General features: G+C 46.7%; 1 protein-coding gene and 1 long non-coding RNA gene across 16 annotated transcripts in view; both read right to left on the bottom strand.

Moving 5' to 3' along the window:
* Window positions 1-24,607, bottom strand: part of DLGAP2 (DLG associated protein 2) — a 697,194-nt gene that overhangs the window by 269,123 nt on the left and 403,464 nt on the right. The window lies entirely within an intron of this gene.
* LOC144305777 (uncharacterized) overlaps window positions 281-24,607 on the bottom strand; it is a 47,262-nt gene continuing 22,935 nt past the window's right edge. The window contains exon 6 of the long non-coding RNA XR_013372838.1: window positions 281-2,564. This is a non-coding gene — a long non-coding RNA (uncharacterized LOC144305777). The remainder of the gene's footprint in view (window positions 2,565-24,607) is intronic.

Genomic DNA, 24,607 nt, shown 5'->3' on the forward strand with positions numbered 1-24,607 from the left:
ATGGCCTCAGCGGCAGAAGTCTCTGAGCATCATGTGGACCTAAACGGCCTTCTAGGGGCCTGTGACATGTTGCTCTCCTTGCATTTCCTCTGCTACATTTATTTATCCCCCAATATATAAATATATATAAATATATAAATATAAATATAAATCACAAACCAGAAGTGGGTGATAACCAGGTGAGCTGGTGTTACTCAGCCGGTAAGATGAGAGAGTCAACGATGACTTTCGCATTAATAGGGATTTCACACTGGGTGCAGTGTTACACCATGTGGCAGTAAAGACACCGAGGCAGTTTGGGGCAATATTTCCACTGTTCTGGCAAGAAGAAAGCACACACGGTATTTGGGGAACCAAATACGAACCGTAAAATTTCACGGTTCTGCCTTGAAGGTAAATGCTCCTTTTTCAACTTAAAACAAGGATTCCACACTGTAAAGAGGATTGGTAAAATGCTGATAATTAAAACTTAAATTTTTCTTTACTTAGGATGACACTAAAGAGCAAATCAAACAGTGACTCAGGAGATGGCGAGGAAAGTAGAGGCTTGATATTCTAGTACTTTTAACGGCACTTTGTTCCTGCTTATTGCACAAGAGGCTCTGTATTTTCCCGTCTTGCACTGGGCGCTGCAGGGTAGGTAGCTGGCCGAGGAGCAGCTGACGTGCTCACCAGCCTTACAGCCCCCGGGGAAGACGGTGACTGGCCTGTGGTTTCTACTGGTAAGTATTACAAAATGGCAGGATTGGGCTTTTGTGGTGGAATACGTCTGGGAATATGTCAGGGGATCCGTGGGAAAACCGATGGAGGGAGCCCAGGACAACCTCAACACGGTAATTTTACATTTTACCTTTCTCAGGGAAACAGATTTGAGTTTGGCCATTTTTGGTTGGTGAGGGGGGCCAACCAAGACTGCACCATCTGCCCACAAGCATAATGAGCAAGTGCAAACCCCTGCCTGGGCGCCTCTGTGTCGGTTCTCTTCATGTCTTCTTAGCCCACTTAGGGTGGAGGCCCTGTTTTATACCAGCTTTAAAAGAAACATTGGTAAGATTTAATTTGGGCTGAGCTAGCAATTTGTACATAGGAAGTCTACAAAAACAAAGAGATTCCTCAAGCATCCCAAATCTCAAAACCGCAGGAGATACTGCAAGCTCACAGAAATAATGGCCCCAAAGCACCCCTGGCTGTGGGGTGGTGGGCGGCCCCGAGGACCGGTGCTGGCCGAGGCGGGGGAGGTCCAACATCAGACTAAGGCTGCACAGGGTGGCTCTGTCTGCAAGGTGTCTGGGCACTGCAAAGGGGGTCCGCTCTTTTCTTCACTGGGCTGTCGGGAAAGCTTTTGTTTCCGGCAATAAAGTTCTGGCTTCTCTCTTCATCGGTATTTTAGGGAGAAAGATGGAGAAAGAGCAGCGTACCTGCCCTAGGGTCTTGTCTTGTTCGTTCTCAGGGAGCAAAGAACCCACAACTGGCTGAACTGGACACAGTGCAAGGAAGCAGGAATTAACCTGACCAGAGGTGACCTTGGATAGGATAATGCTTTTTGTTCCCCTTATCACACAATGTGGGGAGAGAGATCTTATGGAAAATGTATATAATATCGTACCTTAGACAACTTTAGGTTTGGAGCAATATGTCAATGCCCCATGGTCTGCCCAGGAGAGCCTGCCCGCCCTGTTAAACCGAAACATGCAGAGTGAGCATTACAGAATAATCACGGACGGTGAGGCAGACATAAAATCACGCTCAGCGTGGAGAGCACTACTGTACCAGCCATCCACGTTGCTTCTGAAGTCAGGTCAAAGCTGGGCAGGGTTTACGGTCGGTGCAGAGGCGGGACAGAGCTCACATGCGCTCTTGGGGACGAGCCGTCTATGGCTGCACCGGGGCTCTGCTGTTACTTACAGACGCTGATCTGCTTACTGAGCCCAGACAGTGGTTTGTCCTGATTTAGACAAGGATAAATAATGCTCAAAAGCAGCTTCAGGACAAATGCATACGCAAACTACAGAGACCACAGTAGCATCGTGACTGCCTCAATTAACGCTTCTCATCTGACTACACCCAGGGACCCCAAAGGTTAGACATCATTTCAAATCTCTGTGGTTGGGTATTATGGCAAATGCATATCTTACTTGACAAATCAAACTGAGTCCATCCAACATAAAGATACAGCGAGTCCTTATTCTGCTGAAACCACCCACATGTGTTTATCCTATAAAATCCCATGACTGTGCTTCTTGGAAAGAGGCAGGGCATAAACAATAAAATACTTATGAAGATAATGACAATCATGATGGAAAACCGTCAGCTCAAGATGGGCAGGATCAGGAAACGAACCAGCACGTGAAGATACTTTTTCCCTCCGAGGTGCTCCCTAAGCTGTCCCGGGCTTCCGGCTGCAGCCCGATCTTGGCAGCACAGCTGGTTGCTGGGGGTCAGGGCCACTCAGTGGCCCACCTCCATCTGCATCTGGGCCCCAGGAGCCACCTGCTCAGCGCACCTGCTGACGTGCTCCACACAGATGCTCAAGGATACCCAGCAGGTGCCCTGTGGGTATGAAGCTGCATTAAAAAGAATAAATGGTTTTTAGTTTAACACAAACTACATCGCATAAGTACCTATTCTGTTTAGCATGGAGGGAACAAGCTTGTGCGTGTGTGTTTGTTGTTTTTTAGGAACCTGACATTCAACAAATGTCTCCAGACAGCGCTCCTGGCTAGGCTCACCTTGGTGGCTTTTCTGGTTGGTGGGTCAGTGGTTTGCCTACATGATCAATTCATTTAACTCATCCATAAACTCATTCATTCAACCAATCAATTAATAAAGCAAGCTAATTGTCCTGGCTTGAATTGAATGATTAGGAAAACCTCATCCTTTTTCACAGGCCAGAAAAATCTATCAGTTAAAACAAAGCATTGATTACAAATTTAAGAAGCTTAAAGTAATTGTAAAAAATGTATTTTAAAATCACTTGTGTCAAAGTGTTGGTGTGACTCTCCTAGAAACAGGACCCACCTGGGGCTTCACTGCTCAAAGCCCTGCAGGCTGCCAGCCCCAGATCCAGAGGTCAGAGTGGGGCTGGTGCCTCTGAGGCCCCTCCCCATTCAGGCAGCTGTGCACACCCCCACGTCCACAGGCGTCACCCCAGCCCTGCCCCAGCTTTTTCCCCACGTGTGTGTCCCCCTTGTACAAGGACACTGGCCACACGTGAATAAGGACCCCCTGACACCAGTGAGACCCTGTCCCAACCAGTGACACCTGCAAATCGGGTCATGGTCTGGGCCCTGGGTGCTGGGACTCCAACATTCCAACTTTGAAGGGACTCAGATCCACCCGCATCAGTGCTCACCCAAGGCAGAGTGTCCTCCCCGGTGACCCTGCACCCAGAACACATCTGGGCATCTCCAAACACTTGGGTTCATGATGATCCTAGTAGCTGTTGAGGCTGATCTGATGACAGGGGATGACATCCTTCCCTCTCCCCTCTCCTCCCTCCTCCTTTTCTCTCTCCTTCCTCCCTCTCTCCCTCCTCCCTTCCCTCCTGTCTTTTTCTGCTCCAATGATAGGACACTGTGCTGCCTCACGCTCCAAGATGCCAGACACAGGGCTGCTCCTCCCACTCTTGAGGCCAGCATCGGGCTCCTCAGTGCTTCATCCCCAGCGCCCCCACACTGGTGTCTTTGACCAGAGCTCCAGGGCCTCCAGGGAATCCAAGCACCTGGCAGAAGGAGAGGATAGCTCGTCTCGTTTGCCTCTTCATTTTTTTAAAATAAGGAAACTTGGATTTTTTCAGTTACCAGTTAGGGATCGTGGAAACCCAGCAAATTCTCTGGTGGCCGCTACCCACTAAGAAACCCCCAGGACAGAGTTCACTATTGTGAGGCCTACGGTCCAGTGGTTTGTAGTTTAGTCATGTCGTGCAATATCGCCACCTCCCAGTTCCCTGAAAGGAAACCCGCACCTGTCAGTGGTCACCCCCCCCCCACCAGCCCTCTGCTCTCAGTGATGCCCACCCTGCCATCCTCATAAAAAAGAGTCACACAGGGTGTAACGTCTGCGACCCACTTCCCTTGGTGGAGTCTTCAGATCCATCCACACTGCAGCCTGTACCTAAGCTTCCTTCTCAGGCCTAACTCGTGTTCCATCCCACAGAAACACCACGTCCCTCCCAACCCCTCATCTTCCAAACTTCCTCTCCTTCTTTTCTCAACCATAAGCTTCTTCAAATTAGACGCTTTAAAACAATGTTTTTCTTCCTGCTACATTTCTGAAATCCTCCCCCACGGGAGGGGGAGGGGGAGGGGGGCATCTAATAACGTTGGCCGTGTGAGTGAAGGAATGCCCAGGCCCAGCACGCAGGACAGGACTGTGGGGTCAGGGGCAGCACATAAGGCACCCCAACATCCCAGGATGACACCCCATCGTCCCGTCCATGGGGTGGAGGGCCTGGCCACTCAGGGTCATAACTCCCAGCCGGCAGATGGTAGTTTTGGTTCAGAAACAACAGGTTGTTACCCCACGCCTTCCCCTCCCAGGAAGCTGTGGCTGTTGGTACCTGTCGGGGACATTCACTGTGTGTTTAGGTGCAGAGGAGGACGCTTGGGAAGGTGAGCCGGCCTCCTGTGAGCACACAGAAGTGAAGGATCCTATGCTGCCAGTTTCCAGTCACCTGGGCCACCAGCCCCTGTGTTGCTACAGACAATTAAAATAGGGTAACAGGTAATACGAGCCACTTGATTCTCCTCTAAAAAGTAGTGAATTCTGATATTACTCAATTGCTTGATAGTGTGTACTTGATAGCGTCAGGTTGCATTCTGGTGACAGGAGAGAGCAGCTTCTTGCGGCAGGTGCTAACCCGTCCCCCACACTAGGAGGCAGACACGTGGGGACTTGACCTTCCATCAGGAATGGCCTGTGCCAGGGTCAGGGACGCAGAAGGCTGCCAGGTTGCTGCCGGCTGCAGTCGGTAACAGTTTATTTTGTAAAGCTGTTTTTATTTGAGAGTGAGACGGAGAGAGCACACACAAGTGGGAGAGGAAGGGCAGAGGGCAAGGGAAGAGCAGGCTCCAGGCTGAGCATGGAGCCTGACGCAGGCCTCCATCCAGGACCCCAAGACCACAACCTGAGCTAAAGGCAGATTCCAAAATACTAGCTTTTGATGGAGAATCCCCCACATACCTCACCAGACAGACAGATCTATAGATTAATGATGCTGATAGGTTAAAAAAAATGTGTGACTCTTGATTTTCTTATTGCTACAAAACATAATGCACTTTTAAGGCAAAAAGCTCCATGATAAGCTCACTTCAACTGGGCTGAAAAATGAACCCGGCCTTTAGTGTGAGGAGAAAATTGCTATTTCCTGAGGGTTATGTACCAAAAGTATTGCATGTGACTGAGTAACGTAATAGTTAACTAGATTACAATGGGTAGCCAAAAAGTTGTGTTGCTGCAAATCCTAAGATAAAATAAATGTGCATGTTTCTTAGGATACATTTTCATGGGATATTGTTTAATATTTAAAGTGTATGAATAGTTAAATTTTATCATCTTACATGGGGAAGCTATGTTTGGGCAATTTCAGGAAGTGAGGTGATGTAAGAGCCTGTCTTTGATGCTAACTGATGAATCTGAGGGAACAAAAACTTATTTTGGCTCAAATTTCAGCTGCAAGTGACCTGGGGGCTACCCTCCCCTCCCCCCATGTTCCCATCACACGTGATTAAGCCTTTTTCTTCTGATATATATTTTCTTAATTCGAACCTTTTCTTATCCTCTGAATGGAAAACACTTCATCTGTTGCATGGTGGGCCAGCTGGGGCTGGGTCGCAGCTCTGCAGGATGATGCAGGTGCAATGCACTCCCAGCCCATCCTCCTGTCCGTGTGTACCTGTGTTTTCTCTGTCCTAACTCCATGGCTTTAGTCGCCTCATGCCTCCTGGGATAGGAGAAGACAAACCTTTTGGGTAATCTATCCTCATGACTCTTTGTTCTTAACTCTTTTAAAAAGATTCTTTCCAAACTGTGGGATTTCTGATTCCCCGCCTTGGGGCCCGGTGTCCAGGGGAATTGGCACCACCCTCTGCAGACCAGGGAGGGATAGCTCATTTTTCAATATTCACGTAGACCTGAAGATTCCAAGGAGTAAAGATCAATCCTTTTTTATTCTAAAGTGATGATTTCTTAATTTTCCTATTAAATCCACACCGTGCATATGTAGTGCATGCATGTGGGGAAGATCACCATGCCAAACGGCGCCAGGTGGGAATCTGCTATTCACTTCACAGACGACTTCCACCTCCAGGTTTATGGGCACTTTTTCCAGAGGCAGTCATGTCTGTATGAGCACACATGCATAAATACACCCAGAGACAAGGCTCAAGTGTTCCACACCTGCTACGGCCTGGGGACCCACCAATCGGAACAAATGCTGGGCACTATCTGCTTTCAGTACTGGTCTTGGTTGACCCTGTTTTCACTTGATGAGGCACAAGACATAAGTGGTTCTGAATCTTACTTTTTTTTAAAAAAGATTTATTTGGAGGGGAAAGGACAAAGGGAGAGAAAATCTCAAGCAGACTCCCCACTGAGCACAGAACCCATCATCGGGCTCCATCTCATGACTCTGGGATCATGACCTGAGCCAAAACCAAGAGTGGGATGCTTAAACAACTGAGCCACCCAGGCACCCCTTGTATAATAAAATTATTTATTATTATTATTAGTAGCAGTAGTAGTAGTAGTAGTAGTAGTAGTAGTAGTAGTAGTAGTAATGAAATACAAGACCTTTGAAATTAGTCCCAATTGCACATGGGAACTTGACTCACTTGGCTGGCTTCTCAGCCTTCATGATCTAGATGCACTGTAAAGGAAGCATTAGCTTTTAGATGGACAATTGCAGTCTTTCCCAGTCTTCTGTTTCTATAAACCCTGCTGTAGTGGAGAGCCCTGCCTCTCTACATGTGATCAGAAGAGCACTTCTACGGAATAAATTGTAATTTAATTAGTACAGACAAAAGGAGTGCATGTTGTATCTTAAGTGAATATTTTTCCTCGTGGTAAAATACAGATAACAGAAAATGTGCCGTTTTCAAAGCAGACGTAAGCATCCTATTCAGTGGCCTTACTTCCATTCACGATGCTCCACAGCAGCACCACTGTTAAGAACCTTCTCATCCCCCAGCAGAAACTCTGGCCATTCGGTAATCACCCTAACCTCTTCCCCAAACTCTTGATGACTCCCAGGCACTTTCTGTCTCTATGTGTGTTTTCCCATTGTTGTTATAGGTTTTGGATGCCAGTCCTTTACTGGACACGTGTGTTGCAAAGATTTTGTCAAGCATGTGGTTTCCTGTTTCTTCCTCATACTCATGTCTTTGGCAGAGCAGTGTTTAATTTTAATGAAGTCCAGTTAACCCCTTTTTCCTCTCATGGACTGTTCCCCAGTGCTGAATCTGAAATGTCATCACCAGACCCAAGGTCACCTACGTTTTCTTCTATGGTTATTTCTACAAGCTTTATAGCTTTGCATTTTACATTTATTTCTATGATCTGTTTTGAGTTAAATTTGTGACTGGTATAAGGTCCAAGTTTAGATTTTTGGTCCGGAATACCATCTCCTTGGTGAATGTCCTATGCGAACTTGAGAAGGTGTATTCTGCTGGTGCTAGATGAAGTCGTCTACAGAGGTCAATCAGTTGACTAATGTCGATGAGTTCTGCTGTGTCTTCACTGGCTTCCTGCCTGTGGATCTCCCTATTTCTGATAATGGGGTTTGGAAGTCTCTGACTATAATAGTGGATTTATCTATTTCTCCTCATACTTCTATCAGCTTTTGCGTCGTGCAGTTTGACTATATTCTGAATGTAGTCTGTGGCCATTGAAAATAGTTATGTCTTCTTGTAGAATGAACCTTTTTGTTAGGTAATGCTGTGCTGGGAGTCTCAGCTGTAGGTTCTTCATAAATGCCCATGAACTTGTGGAGGAAGTTCCCTCCTACTCCTGGACATTTGTTTCTTGAGAGTTTTTTTTTTATTATTATTACTGATTTGATCTCTTAATTTGTTTTACATGTGTTGAGATTTTCCAGTTTTTCCTCAGTCAGTTTAGGTAACTTTTCATTTTTGTAGGAATCTGTGCATTTTATAGGGGTAATCTTACTTGTTGGTATACAATTATTCACAGTATTCTTTTATACTCCTTACTTCTGTATGGTCTGTAGTAATGTCTCCACTTTAATTTCTGATTTTACTTGTTCTTTTTCTTCATTAGTTTAAGAGTTTATTAATTTAAATTTTTTTTTTCAGGGACGCTCGGGTGGCTCAGTAGTTGAGTGCCTGCCTTTGGCCCAGGGTGTGATCCTGGAGTCCCCGGATCAAGTCCCACATCGGGCTCCCCACAGGGAGCTTGCTTTTCTCTCTGCCTGTGTCTCTGCCTCTCTCTCTCTCTCTGAGTCTCTCATGAATAAATAAATAAAATCTTAAAAAATTTTTTTTTCCAAAGAATCAACTCTTAGTTTAGTTGACAGTGTTGTATTTCTATTTCTGATTTTAATTTTCTCTGCTATACTACTGATTATTTCTTTCCTTCTGCTAGCTTTGGCTTTCTCTAGTTTCTCAAGGTGTAAAGTTAGGTATTGACTTGAGATCTTTTCAATGTAGGCATTTATAGTTATTAATTTACCTCTGAGCACAGGCTTTGTAACTTTTCCTAACATTTCCTAACTTTGTATTTTCATTTTTACTCATCCCTAAGTGTTTTCCAATTTCCCTTGTGATTTCTTCTTTGGACCATTGTTTTTTGTTTTTTAAGAATGTCTTGTTTAATTTCTCCAAACTTGTAAATTTTCTAGAATCCTCCTATTTCTAGCCTTATTCTATTCTCAAGAAGATACTTAGAATGGTTTCAATCTTTTAAAATGTATTGAGACCTGTTTTATGGCTGAACATAATACCAGTCACAGAGAATGTTCCCTGCCCACTTGAGAACAATGATCTTATTGGGTAGAGTGTTCTGTGTCTTTTATATCTAGTTGTTTAAAAATGTTCAAGTTCTCTATTTTTTTATTGATATTCTATTGAGACATCTTATCTATTATCCAAAGTGTATTTAAGTCTCTATTATTGTTAAGCTATCTTTTCCTTTCTTCAATTATATCAATTTTTAGCTTTATATATGTTAGGACTCTGTTACCAAACAGAGCATCTATTTTTAAAATTGTTACAATTTCTTGGTCAACTGACACTTTTATGAGTATATAAATGTCCTTTGTCCCTCATTTCCTTCAATTACTGCCTTTGTGGTTAGTGGGTTTTTTGGTAGTGAACCATTTTGATTTCCCTTTACTTTCCCTTTGTATTTATATATATTTAGATATTTTCTTTGTGGATAAGCTTGGGATATTAGGATTACATTTATCATCTCAAATTTATAGCAGTGCAGTTCAAATTGACACTAAATTGACTTCGATGGCATATAAAAGCTCTCCTCCTGTATAGATCCATTCGTCTTGGTTTTCACAAATTATACCGTTATACATTGTGTGCCCAATAACACAGATTTATAATTATCTTTTATATAATTGTCTATTAATTACTGTAGGAAATTTAAAAATTGAGTTACAAACTTCAGTACAATAATGTCAGCTTTCATATTTGCTCATGTATTTACATTCACTGAAGATCGTTTCCTTTGTGTGGCTTTGAGTTACTGTCTACCACCCTCATTTCCAAAGACTTCCTCTAGCATTTCTTGCAGAACTGGTCTCGTGGTATCAAACTCTCTCTCATTTTTTGTTTATATGGAACTGTCTTAATTTTGCCTTCATTTTGAAGGTCAGGTTTAGTAGATAAAAGATTTTTTATGTAACATTTTTCTTCCAATAGTTTATAAGTTTATATAACATCCCCTGCTCTTCTGGCCACCATGGTTTCTGGTTAGAAACCAAGCAATAAGCTTTTAAGAGTCCTTTGCATGTGATGAGTAGCTCTTCTTACCACTTTCAAGATTTTGTGGGGGTTGTTTTTTGTTTTTGTCTTTCAATGGTTTAATTATAGTGTGTTTGTGTGGGTCTCTTTGTGTTTAGCCTACTTGGATAATTAATCTAATAAGATTAATGATATTAGATTTGTAGATCTTTATTTCCTCCAGAATATGTTTGGTTTTTATAATTTCTGTCTTTATATTCTCCTTATATTCATACATTGTTTTCCCAATCTCCTTTAGTTCTTTGAGTATATTTAAGACAATTGCTTTAAAAATCTTTGTTAATAAGTCTAATATCTGGCTGGACTTTCTAAGGATCTTTTCTTTCAGTTTATTTTAGTGCTCTGAATGGGTCACATGCTCCTGCTTCTTTGTATGCTTTTTTATTTTTTTATAGAAAACTAGACATTTAAAGTTTATAATGTGGTAACTCTGGAAATCTTTCTCCAGGGCTGTCTGGTTTCTTTGTTTTTTATTTTTATTTTTTGAAGGCTACAGTAATCTATTCAGTACCTTTACTAACTTTCATAAAGTATTTTTCGTGGTATGTAGTTACTAGAACCTCTTCATTAGCATTGTGTCCAGATAGTGTTTTATTTATTTATTTGTTAAAAATATTTTATTTATTCATGAGACACACATACTGAGAGGCAGAGACACAGGCAGAGGGAGAAGCAGGCTCCCCATGGGGAGCCTGATAAAAGACTTGATCCCAGGACCCCAGGATCACGCCAGAGCCAAAGGCAGACGCTCAACCACTGAGTCACCTAGGTGCCCCAAGAAAGTGTTTTGACAGAGATTTCTTAGAATGACAGGAGCTAATAAACAAAACCCCAAAAAGCAAACAAACAAAGACACTTCACAGTCTTTTCAGATTTTCTCTACACTGGGGCATCTTCCATCACTTGGACTAGGCTTGCAATGAGCCTGAAGTGAAAAGTTACATAGTCTTCTCAGGTTTTTTTTCTAAACACATATATTGATCTGGGTATATATGTGGCTTCCTAAATTCCTCATTGAAGTTGGGTGTGTTTGTGTGTGTGTGTGTGTGTGTGTGTGTGTGTGAGTGTATGGTGGTAAAATATATATAGTATAAAATCTGGTGAACGGGTGGGCTGAGGGCAAAAAAAAACTTCTATAAATTTTTTAAATCATTTTTAAGTTGCCCTTTGCTTAAGCTTACTTGATAAGCTTTAAGCTTGCTATTAGCTTTACCTATTTTTCCAGTGTTCTGACAAAGTCATTCTGATGGTTTCCACATATTGATTTTTCCATGGGAGAGCTGGCACCTGGCGCTGCTGCTCCAGCATTTTGCTGATGTCACTCCTATGCATCTGAAACTTCCCTTCAAAGAAACTCTATCAGTCACAGGAGGGAGTTTCCAAGGCCTTCAGCCTGGCGCATTAAGAAATGTTTTGGAAATATAACATTTTATAAAATTTTTCTTTCATCATTAAAAAGGCTGAGTATCTTTTCATATGTTTAGAAATCATTATTATATATTAATAAGTGCAATATACACCACCCCACAATCTAGCCAAATGCAGTGATCACGGTGCCTGATAGAACCTGTGACTCTAACCCAGGCAGGGGGTATCTGTGTAGGAGACCCGGGAGGAGGAAGGGGCTCGTGAGGGCAGCAGGCACAACCACACAGAGCAGGGGAAGTCTCGTGGAGGCAGGGGCGCCAAGATGGGCGTGTGTCAGCAAGCCAAGAGCTGATTAATTCAGACTCACGGCTTTCCTGCAAGTTCTCTCTGCTCTATTTTGTCTGACTTACTGACTTCTTTCACTAGAGATTTTACAAGATAACTAAAGGTGGATCCAACTCTCTGTGTGGCCAGTTGTGCAAGCATCTCCCAGTCCAGCTAAGAATCAGGGTGGAGAAGAGCAGACATCATTCATAAAACGAGGTGAGGAAAAGTGTTGTTATTTCATCTCTTCTCAGAGATGAGGAAGGAAGATCTGTGTCTTTTGAGATAGGTGAGCTCAGACGCAGGACACAGTCCATTATGTTTTCTGGCAAACTGAACTTCCAGTCTTCAAACACCAACGTGAATGGATTCTTTAGGCTCCTTTGCTGCAGCCAAGAGTGTTGATCATGTTTGCATTTTGCTGCCCTCATGAAGGGATCCAAGCCAATTACTAAATGAGTCCTTTAAAACTGCAATTATCCTTGGAGGAAAATCGTAAACCCTGGTGAAATGATTCACTTTGTATGGTCCCAAACAAACATTTTGATCTAATGACTGTCCCCCAGTGAAACAGCAGCTATTGGCTGTGGCAACGGCAGCAACAACAAAAAACACAGAAAATGATTTTTGAGCCAGGAAAGAAGACCCAAATTCTGGGATAATTTGCTAATAACTTCCTGGTTATAATCCAGAAAACTGAATTTAGAATTTAAAAACTCTATTAAATAAAAGTTTTGAACACCAATTATTTGAGCATTGTTTTTGCTAGGATCTGTGAAGTACAGTAAAGAAAATAATACACTTTCTTTAGAAGAATGAAAATAGTATTAGACACATACTCACAGAAAACTGCATGTGTTAATGGTGCACACGGCCAGTTACTCAGGTTTGCTTACGTATCAGACACTACGGGACGTTCCATCATGCAAATCTTGTCTGGTACCCATTTCCAGAAGAGGAAACAGGCCTTGGGAGCTAAGTCCCAACAGAACTTGCCAGGGTAATAGCCACAAGCTTTTTCTTGTTTGGTTTTGGTGCAGGTATATTGTCATTATTGTAAGAATCTCATTCACTACTTTCTTCAGAAGCAGAAGCCATTGAATCATGCACAAAGGTCTCCATCCTCACCCCCCACCCCCACCCCTGGCCGCTGTTCCACTCAGGCCTGCCGGCTGCCTGCTACAGTGCCTGGGTCCCCAGGGGAAGCAGCGCTGAGGGATCTGCAAGTCAGCAGCCCCGCTGCTCCCTCAGGCAGAGGCACCCTCCTCCCTGGCCCAGACACACTGGCCGCCCAGAGGGCAGGCTTTCTTGGGGCTTCAGCCACCATCTCATGAGCACTAACGTGGCCTCTGCATCAGAAAACACACGCACACAATTCTCTCCTCTTGATTCCACCAGCTGACCTTTGGTAAGTTGTTGCAAAGTCTGAGTGGTGAAGGCATCTTCTGGGAGGCCTCTCTTCCCTCCCAAAGGAATAAATGGCCACTTTTCTTAAGAGTCCATTAGCTACTGTCTCCATTTGCTGGGGAGACAGACATGCCTTGAAACCCGATCTCTCTCAATCTCATACTTGGTTCTAGTAAGGGAAGGAGGCCTCTGGGTGTGTCAGCAGAGGTGCCTCACAGGACAGTCAGAGCAGCCCATAAGGGAGGGGTGCACAAGTGCTGGATATAAGGATTAGGGAGCCTTTGTAAGCAATCACCTCAAACCCCAGAGACTGGGAAGGGGAGCAGACTGGCCTGTCCCTGAGAGTCTCCCTTTTCCTGGGTTCCCTTGGAGCTTGAGCACCTGTCTGTGCTGGGAGCAATCACCACATGCCACATTGGGTTGTTTGAGCTTGAAGCATAGACAGAAGAACTTTACTGATTCCCATTAAGAAAAATTTGGACTATATAAAGGGAAAAACACCTTCTTTGGAGAAATGTCTATTCCTGTCTTCTGCCCATTTCTTGATGGGATTTTTGGTTTTGGGGTGTTGAGTTTGGTAAGTTCTTTATAGATTTTGGATACTAGCCAAATGATAAAGATCTGATAGGACATCTGCAAATATCCTCTCCCATCTGTAGGTTGTGTTTCGGTTTTGTTGATTGTTTCCTTTGCTGTGCAGAAGCTTTTTATCCTGAAGTCCCAATAGTCCATTTTTGCTTTTGTTTCCCTTCCCTTTGGAGACGTGTCTATCAAGAGTTGCTGTGGCCAAGGTCAGAGAGGTTTCTGCCTGTGTTCTCCTCCAGGATTTTGGTGGTTTCCTGTCTCACATTTAGGTCTTTCATCCATTTTGAGTGTATCTTTGTGTGTGGTGTAAGGAATTGGTCGAGTTTCTTTCTTCCGCATGTGGCTGTCCAGTTTTCCTAACAACATTTGCTGAAGTTTGCGACTTTCTTTTTTCCATTGGACATTTTGTCTTGCTTTGTCATAGATTAATTGACCAAGAACTGGGGGTACATTTCTGGGTTTTCTATTCTGTTCCATTGATCTATGCATCTGTTTTTGTGTCAGTGCCATACTATTTGATGATTACAGCTTTGTAATGCAGCTTGAAGTCAGGAATTGTGATTAGTTTTCTTTGGCAACATTACTTTGGCTATCTGGAGTCTTTTCTGATTCTAAATTGTTCACAGAGCTGTTTGTTCCAGCTCTGTGAAAAACATTGATGGTATTTTGATAGGGATTGCACTGAGTGTGTAAATTGCCCTGAGTAGCCCAGACATTTTCGCAATCTTTATTCTTCCAATCCATGAGCAGGGAATGTTTTTTCATCTCTTTGTGTCTTCCTCGATTTCTTTCATGAGTGTTCTATAGTTTTCTGAGTACAGATCTTTTGCCTAACCTTCAGTTAGGTTCATTCCTAGGTATCTTATGGTCTTTGGCGCAATTGTAAATGGGATTGATTCCTTGATTTCTCTTTCTTCTGCCTCATTGTTAGTGTATAGAAATGCCACTGACAAAAAATGCTGAACATCACTTGCCATCAGGGAAATACAAATCAAAACCACAATGAGATCCCACCTCACACCAGTGAGAATGGGGAAAATTAACAAGACGGGAAACAACAAATGTTGGCGAGAATGTTAGTGGGAATGCAGGCTGGGGCAGCCACTCTGGAAAACAGGATGGAGGGTCCTTAGGAATTGAAAAATTGAGCTACCCTATGACCCAGCAATTGCATTACTAGATATAGATGTTGTTATCTGAAGGGGCACCTGCACCCCAATGTTCACAGCAGCAGTGTCCACAATGACCAAACTGTGAGAGGAGCCACGATGTCCATCAACAGATGAATAGATAAAGAAGATGTGGTCTATCTAAACAATGGAATTTTACTCAGGTATCAGAAAGAATGAAATCTTGTGATTTGTGATGACGTGGATGGAAGTAGAAGGTATTATGCTAAGTGAAATAAATCAGAGAAAGACAATTATCATATGATCTCATTCCCATGTGGAATTTTGGAAACAAAAGACAGGATCCTAGGGGAAGGGAAGGAAAAATAAAATAAGAGGAAAACAGAGAGAGAGATACAACCATGAGAGACACTGAACACTAAGACACAAACTGAAGATCACTGAAGGGGAGGTGGCGGGGATGGGGTCACTGGGTGACGGGCATGCAGGGGGCATGAGATGGGATGAGCATGGGGTGTTGAATGCAAATGATGGTTCACTAACCTCTGCCTCTGACACTAGTAATACAGTATATGCTAAGTAAATTGAATTCAAGTAAAATTTTTTTAAAAATTTAGAAGATGGTTAATTAAAAAAAGTAAAAGGAGAAATAAGTCACTAAAGCTAATGAATCATACCAGAGATGGACACTGTTGGTCAAGATCTAGACAATGAGCCTTCTGCATTTTGTTGTTCAAGGTCACTGGTCCTTCTCCTTCCATATGAAATCTTGAAGTGAAAATGCCTGACCTTCCTCCTTGTTATTCCACTGGCTTTCCCCTCTTCCTCACTACAGGTGGGGTCAACCGGCCATCTGTTCAGTTACAGAACATTCTCTAGCCTAAAGACAGCGAGGAAATGTCCCTGAAACGACAGAATTCAAAGGAAATGCATGCCTCATGCTGAGCTTACTAAAGGCAGAGCAGAAATGAGCCGACAAGTCAGAAGATCTGGAGACAAGTGTAAGGACTCATCTGTGAAGGCAGGTTGTTGCCAGTGGGGCTTCCTGGGGAATGCAGCCCTGGGCACGGATGGAAGGAGCACAGACCTGCTGGGAGACCTGCCCAGGCCCCAACCCACAGCCCCTGGTCGGGGTGGTAGCTTAGTTCCTCCCCGTGGGAAAGGGGCCCGCACTACTGCATGTTGTTATAGGACTGTGATGAGCACATGAGAAGTGTTTAATCCGGTGCCAAGCAGGTGCCCCTCCTGCCTCCTCTGTACACCACACGCTTCCCTCATGCACAGACATGCATCCTGTAAACCCTGGGAGGTGGTTTCTAAGAAAAGAATACCTAGCTGTTCCTTAAAAAAGGGTCGTTTGGCTTCAGGGAGGCACGACTGACACAGGTAACAGCACACACGTGAGCCAGGAACATCCTGGGGAGAGCGGTCTGTCTACACCCATGACACTGTCACCTCCAAAAACATCCTCGTGTTTTTGTAGGTTTTCCCTTGTTTTGGTGAGAACACTTCTTAACAGGAGACCTATGGTGTTTTTGTATTTTCATGGGGGCCGGTCTCTCTAGCAGCAGGTGCCACCGGGTATCTGCAACTCACTCACCTGGCCAACGGGACCTTGCACCATGGGCAGCCCCTTCACCTCCGCCAGCCCCTAGCAGCCACCCTGCTGTCACTAATTCATCCAGGACTATGGTTTCCTACTGACCTAACACATTCAGACCACAGGGGAAGGCTCTTCTGAAGCGCTGTTCCTGCTCCCACCCAGCCCTCCCCGCGGTGGCGCCATCACCTTTCAGCAGGGGTCTCTGGTCTGAGCGAGAGGGCCTCCCACCCCTGTCTCCGGGGCCCATCCCCTCCGTCTGGGAAGGACAGCCCTGGCTCTCCGCCTGAACCAGGAAGGGAACATGTACAGCAAGACCAGGGCAACAACCCAGTCGGGCGGCCCTTTGTCCCTCCTCCTTGGCAGTCTGTGATTATCTGTTTGTTTGTGATATGGGGACCTGTTCCGGATCCTCACTGACATCCACGTGCTCCCTGGCATCAGGCAGAGGTACCCGGAAGACAGTGGATCATGGGGACAGAAGGGCGAACAGAAAGCAAGTGCTGGTGTCAAGCTTCCAACACCCCAGGTGGCTCTCCCGACCGCCAAACTGTCACCTTCCCTGAAGGCTCCAGTAAGTAAGAAAGATTCCAAAGCTTGTTCACCCGCATCGAGCAAAGCCTGGAGAAGAGAGCAGGTTCTACTGGGAGGAAATGCAGAGGCTTTCCAGCCTGAGAGCAGTGAGGAGGTGGAGCCTCCATGGGAGAGGCCGCAGGCCAGGGGCCACTGGGGCCACCTCCCATGGCCTGAGGGTGGGACCGGAGCACACCTGGGGCGTGGTCTCGAGACTGAGCCACAGCAAAGCCACTGACTGAGCTGGGCACATGCAGCAGGTACACCTGTCCCATTTCCCTGGAACCCATCAGCGGGGGTGAAATCATGTGGGAAACGAAGATGACCAGAGCTCAGATCACCTATGGAGAAGGAGGGGCCCATTCCTCTTACCCACTTTCTGTCTCCCCAAATTTGAGGCTCTGTGCTGTCCACAGTGTGGCCCCAGGACAGAGTGGACTCACCTGGCACCTCCCTGGTCAGAACTCAGGAAATATCTGTCTTATAGATAAGGGTTGGTTACCTTTCTTGCACCCTGGGCCAGGGCCGGGGGTTGTGGTTCTGGACACCAGGCAAAGCCATCCAGAGATGGACCTGATTTCCCTACAGAGGAGTTTCCCCAATGTCCCAGTCTCCCATTTGGTGGACAAACACCTGCTGGGTGCTGACGGTGTGTCAGACTGGACAAGACAGATGCACCTCTGCCTATGTGGTCAGTACTGTGGTGGTGGGAACAGCGTTGCGGTGTTTTCCAGACATTTGGTGGGGGTCAGACATGGTTAAGACCCTGGTGGGCATGCAGCAGCAGCAGGGCCTGCGTCAGCAAATGCCAGAGGAGGGAGGAAAGTGCTCGGTAGCAGAAGCCCAAAGCAGGGTCCCTCTCCATACCTGTTGTCCCAGCCACCTCCAGGGCCCAGATGCTGCCCACACCGGGGCCAGCCCACATGTGTGTTATGGTATACTGGCATTGACGGCTGTGAGGGCCCCTTTGTGTGCTGATGACGAGCCCCAGTGTGATTGTATTTGCACATGGGGCCTGTGGAAGGGAACTGGGGTTAAGTGAGACCAGAAGGGTGGGGGTCTGGTCAGAAGGGACTGGTGCCCCAGAGGAAGAGGCACAAACCATCTCTCCTCTTTCCTCCCCCAAGTGAGGACATGGAGAAGGTGCTGTCTGCAAACCCGGAACTGAAGCAGCCAGCTCTGGGATCTCCGATGTCCAGCCTGTGGGGCCACGAGCAGTAAGGGTCTGTTGTGAAGGCCCTGCCGCCGCCGGGGTTGGGGGCGTTCCTCCGTCAGGCAGTTGAGCAAGACTACAGTCATCCGCGTGGCCGGGCATGTTTACGTACAGGAAAGCCTCCCTCGACCAACTCTCGACCTACTTTAACGGTGCAGCCTGGTGGGCACTGCAGATGATAGTAATTATGATATCATTTTGGCTTTATAAGCATTTTTCTTCCAAGGAGCTTGCATCATTTTTTTTTAAAAAAGCAATTTAAAAAAATATCAGGTAGGGAACAGTGTTATGGCTCCTAATTTGCAACCAGCATCAGAAGACACGCTTTTAAGTGAATATCCTCCTAGGAAGTAAGCTGCTAGTTATTGAGGGAAAGGTAAAATCTAATTCTTAGGACAGGGATTTTGTTATGCAATCCTTTCTTCATGTTCTTTTTTAAATGTTAAACTTGTACAATTTTGCGTTCCCAAGATCAGCATAGGGAAATTATTAATCATGATAATGTCAGAAAAAATTAAAATGAGACCTGAGCATGGAAGAGTATAAAGACGATCTGTTTCCAGATTTCGTGCCTATTTAATTATTTATTAGGTGTTTCAGTGAAAAGCAAAGGCTGGAGGGGTGACCCCGAAGCCCCGTGAGCCGCCTGGGGCAGTGGCCCCTGAACCTGTCTGGGGAGAGCGCTGTGCTCCCACTGTGCTTTGCAAGGGCAAGGAGCTGGGCGTCCAGGATGGCGGCCACCAGCCCTCCAAGTGGCTTGGAGCGTGACTGTCTAGACTGAACTAAACTTGCTTATTCCTTTTGTTTCTGTTTTGCCTTGTCTTGATTTTTGCTTATTCCTGTTTTAAAGGCAAGAACAATGTAAACTACCAGGCGGCTCCCCTTCTGTCTTCACCAACAGTGCAGGTCTGGCCAGACATCACTAAGGCCGCTAAGGGCTCCTCCCTCCTTTGGGATTTTCCGCCCGTGCCCCAGTGGGCGACCTGGGCTCCGTAGCTCAACCCCTGGCCCCGGGGAAGTGGGCCTCCTTGCCCCGTTCAGGCTGCCAGTCCGCATCCCACAAGGCAGAGTCAGCACATTCTGTGATCATCCCTTTCTCATGAGCTAGCCACAAGTGGGATTACATCGTTTCCACGATTATCTTTGCCAATGAAAAGTTTAAAAAAAAATTCTTAGAAAGAAAGCTTTTCCCTTTTAATGATTTTAATGACTCCTCTGTGGCATGAGGGATACCTGCCCTGATGTCACACATCCACCATAATTATGCAGGTGAGAAGCAGCAGGGCTGTTGCCAAGGATGTTCTCTAAGATTCCTTCCTTATGCTCCCTTCCAACCGTAGGCTGAGCAGCTGTGCTGCCTCTTGTCTTTGGAGCCACGGGATCACACTTCACTAGTGCCCTCCTCCGTACCCCCGGGAAGCTTTGTTTACACCTCACTTGCAGAATTCACCACAATACAAATTGAACACCGATAAAGAATAAATTTATAAAAAAAAAAAAAAAGAATTCACCACAATATGGATTTGGCTTCCTATGTGCCGCCATTGCTGGATTGTGCTATATCTGGGACAGGGTTTAGCATATGGATGGATGGATGGATGGATGGATAGAAGGATGGACAGATGGATGGATGCATGAACAGACGGATGAGGGAATGTATAATACATTTAAACACAGATGTAGAGAATTTAGGTTCTGTTCCTTTTACTTGAATATTTATAAAGATGCTGAAATAAAACTACTCCTGAGGATCCTCCTCGCTCATTACCTGTCCCTAGTATCCAGTTGCACACACTAAATCTCTCTGCGGTGAGACGTGCAATTTAAAGTTCCTAACTAAAGTTCTGGTTCCTAGAGGAGATAGCTGATAACCTTAGAGCAACCCCATTCTAAGCAGTAGGGGACATATGCATTTTTCTAACCTACATTTATATACATACACGTGTATAAAATACATTGAAATTTATTTATAGACACATAAACTTGTCTTTCACGGGATACCCACAATGAGCTCCTTATTACTTGATTTCTGTCACTATCATTGCCATGGACTCTTTCTTACTACATTCCTAGGAAGCCAGTCTCCTTCCCTTGATTTTCATGGAAATGTAGCCGACAGAGAGAAAAGGAACAACACTGGCCAGGCACTTACTCTGTGCCGGCCCCACACCCACAGATAGAGAGCCCCAGCCCTCTCCATACAGAGAACTGCATTCGAGCTCAGGGACTGAATGGGGCACCCACTGTCATGGGGCCACCAGCAGGGTCAGGACCAGGCTGAGCCTCTCCAAGCCCTGCACCCCTCCCTCACACCCCACGCTGTCCGCCATGCACAGACCCTCTCCTGCCGTCCTCTGCACCCACCATACCAGCTGCCCCACACAGCTCAAGGGATTCACTGGACACTCCAAAGGGTCTTGATTCTTCAAGCACTAACTTTTTAAAGTAGGAGTGAAAAGGCTGTTCTGTATTCATAGGATTTGTCAGAATTAAGAATTCGATAAGACTTCACATAGATTACAAAAGCAGCCTGCGTGCAGCTCCAGGCATATGTTTATTCATGTAGAGTCTCAGAAAGAATTTAATAAAACACATGCTTGGCAAGACGGGCCACGACAAAGCTTAGCACAGGTTCAGATGCTTTCCTTCCAGAACACGCGCATATAGATGGAGGCTGGGAAATGTCAGGTGGTGACACCTTCCTCTGACCTGGACTGTCATCACAAAAAATGTTCCTGGAAGTTACATGTGCAACCAGAATTCTGTGGGGGATTGGAGGCGCCCTGAAAAATCTCTTCAGAGCACACATTGGCATTTACTTGTGGCTATCGCTGAGGTTCTGGGGGGAACTCAAGGTAGCCCAAGACTTCAAGGATGATCTGCATTCACGAAGGGTGGTGGATTTAATGGACATTTACTCTCAGGCTCATTGAAGATGACAGCTCCCCAGCAACCCAGGATGGAAGCCACGGCTCCATGGCCAGTTTGTGTCCACCATGGCCCCACGCCCCAGAATCATCCGTTGGAAAACCAGTACTCATTGGAAAGGTTTAAAACCCTTGTACCAACAGAAAAAAAAAAAAAAAGCCACTGACAGACATATTTCCAAGGATTTCATTAACTCACTGGGTGACCTTCAAAAGCTCGCTCACACTCCTCTGTATCGCTCTGCCTACCAGCCAAATTGGGATAATATTTCTCATCTCACCCACAGGCCTATTGTGATGCTTCCTTAATTAAAGCTCCTAACATGATTTTAAATTCCCAGGTGGGGATGTAGAGAAGGTGTGTAAATGATGGATTTTGCTTTAAGCAAAATGGCATATCTCTCTTCTTGTCCTTGGAATAAAGGGATCGCCACACAGATGTGCCAGGACAGCTCTTCTGCAGAGTCACCTGCCATCAGATCAATGCCTGTGCCAGCATAAAGGTGCTGCGCCATGAGGGTTGGTTTTTCTGCTGTTATTTTCAAAGGACTTAATTGCCTTTTATAAAAACATTTCACTCCTTAGGAGACCTGTATATGTCGTACACATGCACACACATATCCACCTATGCTACACACACACACAGAAGCCACTTTAAAGACAAACAGTCAAAGCAAAACAAGTATGATCCTGAAAAAAACTCCAGACCATCACCCTGGGTGAGCACCAGGATACGCTCAGGGGAATGCACTCGGTGTCCCGAGTGTTCGACGAAATGCAACAATTTCCTCCACAGTTTGTAGGAACAGGAGGGAAAGTAGGTATTCCACAGCTCTCCAATATAAAAGTTTGCCAATGATTCCACATAGTAAGATATCTTCTGCAAAATTAGCTGGTCCAGGAAGGTGCCTTGGAGGCTCATGGACCTTCTGAAGAAGTGGATTTCACTCCCCTGGGGCCAAATGGCTAACATGCACCAATGTATGGGGCACAGCGATGCATGTCCCTTCCTTCCTGACATGGCCGGAACCCAGTGTGCAGCCACATGCCCAGGAAGCTGCCCAGGATGACCTGTGAGGCCGCCCTGTGGATGGCAGGCCCCCCATGTGCCTGTGGGGGCCATCTGCCCCGAGGCTCACCGGGATCTGTCATCTTCCATGCGTGACTCCCGGAGTCGTCCTGCATGGGTCCCTCCAACCCGCCAGCAGACGGAATCCAAAGGGAGAGAGGGTTTTCACGAGCTCGGCCAGTGGCTGGCTTGGTGCTCTGTGTCCCCCCCACCAGCTGCAGGGGCGCCCGGCAAGTCCACAGGAGACAGGAGACGGGTTTGGGGGCCAGCCAGCCATTCCCTGCCACAATGACCCAGTGACAGTCTCCTGGTTGATGTTTGCCTTTTCTGAAGATTTTCTTCACCTCCGCTTACTAACACCTCCCTCCAAGGAGCTTTGAGTATTCAGCTTCTTTAACTCTCATGTGGATTAAGTTAACGATCTTAGGGCAAAACCCTAACATATATCCTATTCAATGTACACATTATATACTGCTGCGGCACAAACCATTCCAAAACTCGGTAAGTGAAAACAAAATTAAACGTTTATCACCCTACACATGCACACACACAATTACTTAGTGGGGTGGCTTCGTATATTAAAATTTTGGTCAGGAATAGTAAATAGCCCACTTAGCCTCTTGACTTTAAAAATTCACATCAACCCTGACCAGTGGCTCCTGTGTCCTGGGCACCGTCCCGGCTCTGGGGACAGTGGGCTGCGGTGTGACGACCCTCGTTGGTGGGGAATGCACACTAAGGTAAGGTAAGGTAAGGTGCGAATGTCTTTAACACATGGTCCCACTTACTCATCAGAAAAAGGAGGAGAAAGAGTCCTAGAAAGGAGACACCGTAAGGCCACCACCACCCTTAGGGGACAATGACTCACAACCCGGCGTCCGTGCCGTCCTGAAGCAGAGACCATGATTTCTGCCACAAGAAGACAAGACTCACTCACTCTGTGCTGGGACCAAGGGACAGAGGGCGGCCCGTGTGCCGGGGCAGAGGGACAGAGCAAGGCCCGTGTGCCGGGACAGAGGGACGGAGGGACAGAGGGAAGGAGGGTAGCCCGTGTGCTGGGACGGAGGGATGGAGGGATGGAGGGACAGAGGGTGGCTCATGTGCTGCGATGGAGGGACAGAGGGATGGAGGGACGGAGGGCGGCGTGTGTGCTGGGACAGAGGGACGGAGGGACGGAGGGACGGAGGGACAGAGCGAGGCCCATGTGCCGGGACAGAGGGATGGAGGGACAGAGGGATGGAGGGTGGCCTGTGTGCTGGGATGGAGGGACAGAGGGATGGAGGGACGGAGGGCGGCCTGTGTGCCGGGACAGAGGGACGGAGGGACAGAGGGATGGAGGGACGGAGGGCGGCGTGTGTGCTGGGACAGAGGGACAGAGGGACGGAGGGACAGAGCGAGGCCCGTGTGCTGGGACGGAGGGACGGAGGGACAGAGGGACGGAAGGTGGCCTGTGTGCTGGGACGGAGGGACAGAGGGATGGAGGGACGGAGGGCGGCCCGTGTGCCGGGACAGAGGGACGGAGGGACAGAGCAAGGCCCGTGTGCCGGGACGGAGGGATGGAGGGACAGAGGGATGGAGGGTGGCCTGTGTGCTGGGATGGAGGGACAGAGGGATGGAGGGACGGAGGGATAGAGGGATGGAGGGCAGCCCATGTGCTGGGACAAAGGGATGGAGGGATGGAGCGAGGCCTGTGTTCTGGGATGGAGGGACAGAGGGATGGAGTGAGGCCTGTGTGCCGGGACGGAGGGACAGAGGGACAGAGGGACGGAGGGTGGCCTGCGTGTCGGGATGGAGGGACAGAGGGACGGAGAGATGGAGGGACAGAGGGCGGCCCGTGTGCTGGGACAGAGGGATGGAGGGACGGAGCGAGGCCTGTGTGCCGGGACGGAGGGAAGCTCGGGCGGGCACCAGGTGTTGACCAGGATGGGCCCGGCTTGTCTATCAGTCCGTGGGGAGTGGGGCCTGCAGGGAGCAGGCTGACGAAGGCTCCCAGGAGGGTGTTCCACAATGGTGAGCGGCACCGTCACTGAGGGACCTGAAAATGTATGGGGTGGAGAGAGAGAACCCGAGGGCAGGGACAACATGAGTGGCCAGAGACATGTCTGGACAAACCCCAAACAGGCCAGTAGCTCAGAGCCAAGTGGCATTTCTTAGGCTATTACGTGTCCAAACGATGGGCACCATCTTACTGGATAACAGGTTGTCACCTTTTTCGCTAGATGTACTTTCAAAATAGGGGGATATTTGAATATAAATACACTACATGTGTATAAAAGTTGTTAAACATGATAAGAATGGCCAGAAGCTACCCAGAGAAAGGACAGAATGGAGCTGCTCTTCACTAGAGGGCTCATTTCCACTCTGCACACGTCCCTGAAGCATGTGTGGCGGTGCTCGTGCCTCGGTCACGCTGGGCAGTGTG

Source organism: Canis aureus, chromosome 36 (genome assembly GCF_053574225.1).
Source record: "Canis aureus isolate CA01 chromosome 36, VMU_Caureus_v.1.0, whole genome shotgun sequence".
NCBI lineage: Eukaryota > Metazoa > Chordata > Mammalia > Carnivora > Canidae > Canis > Canis aureus.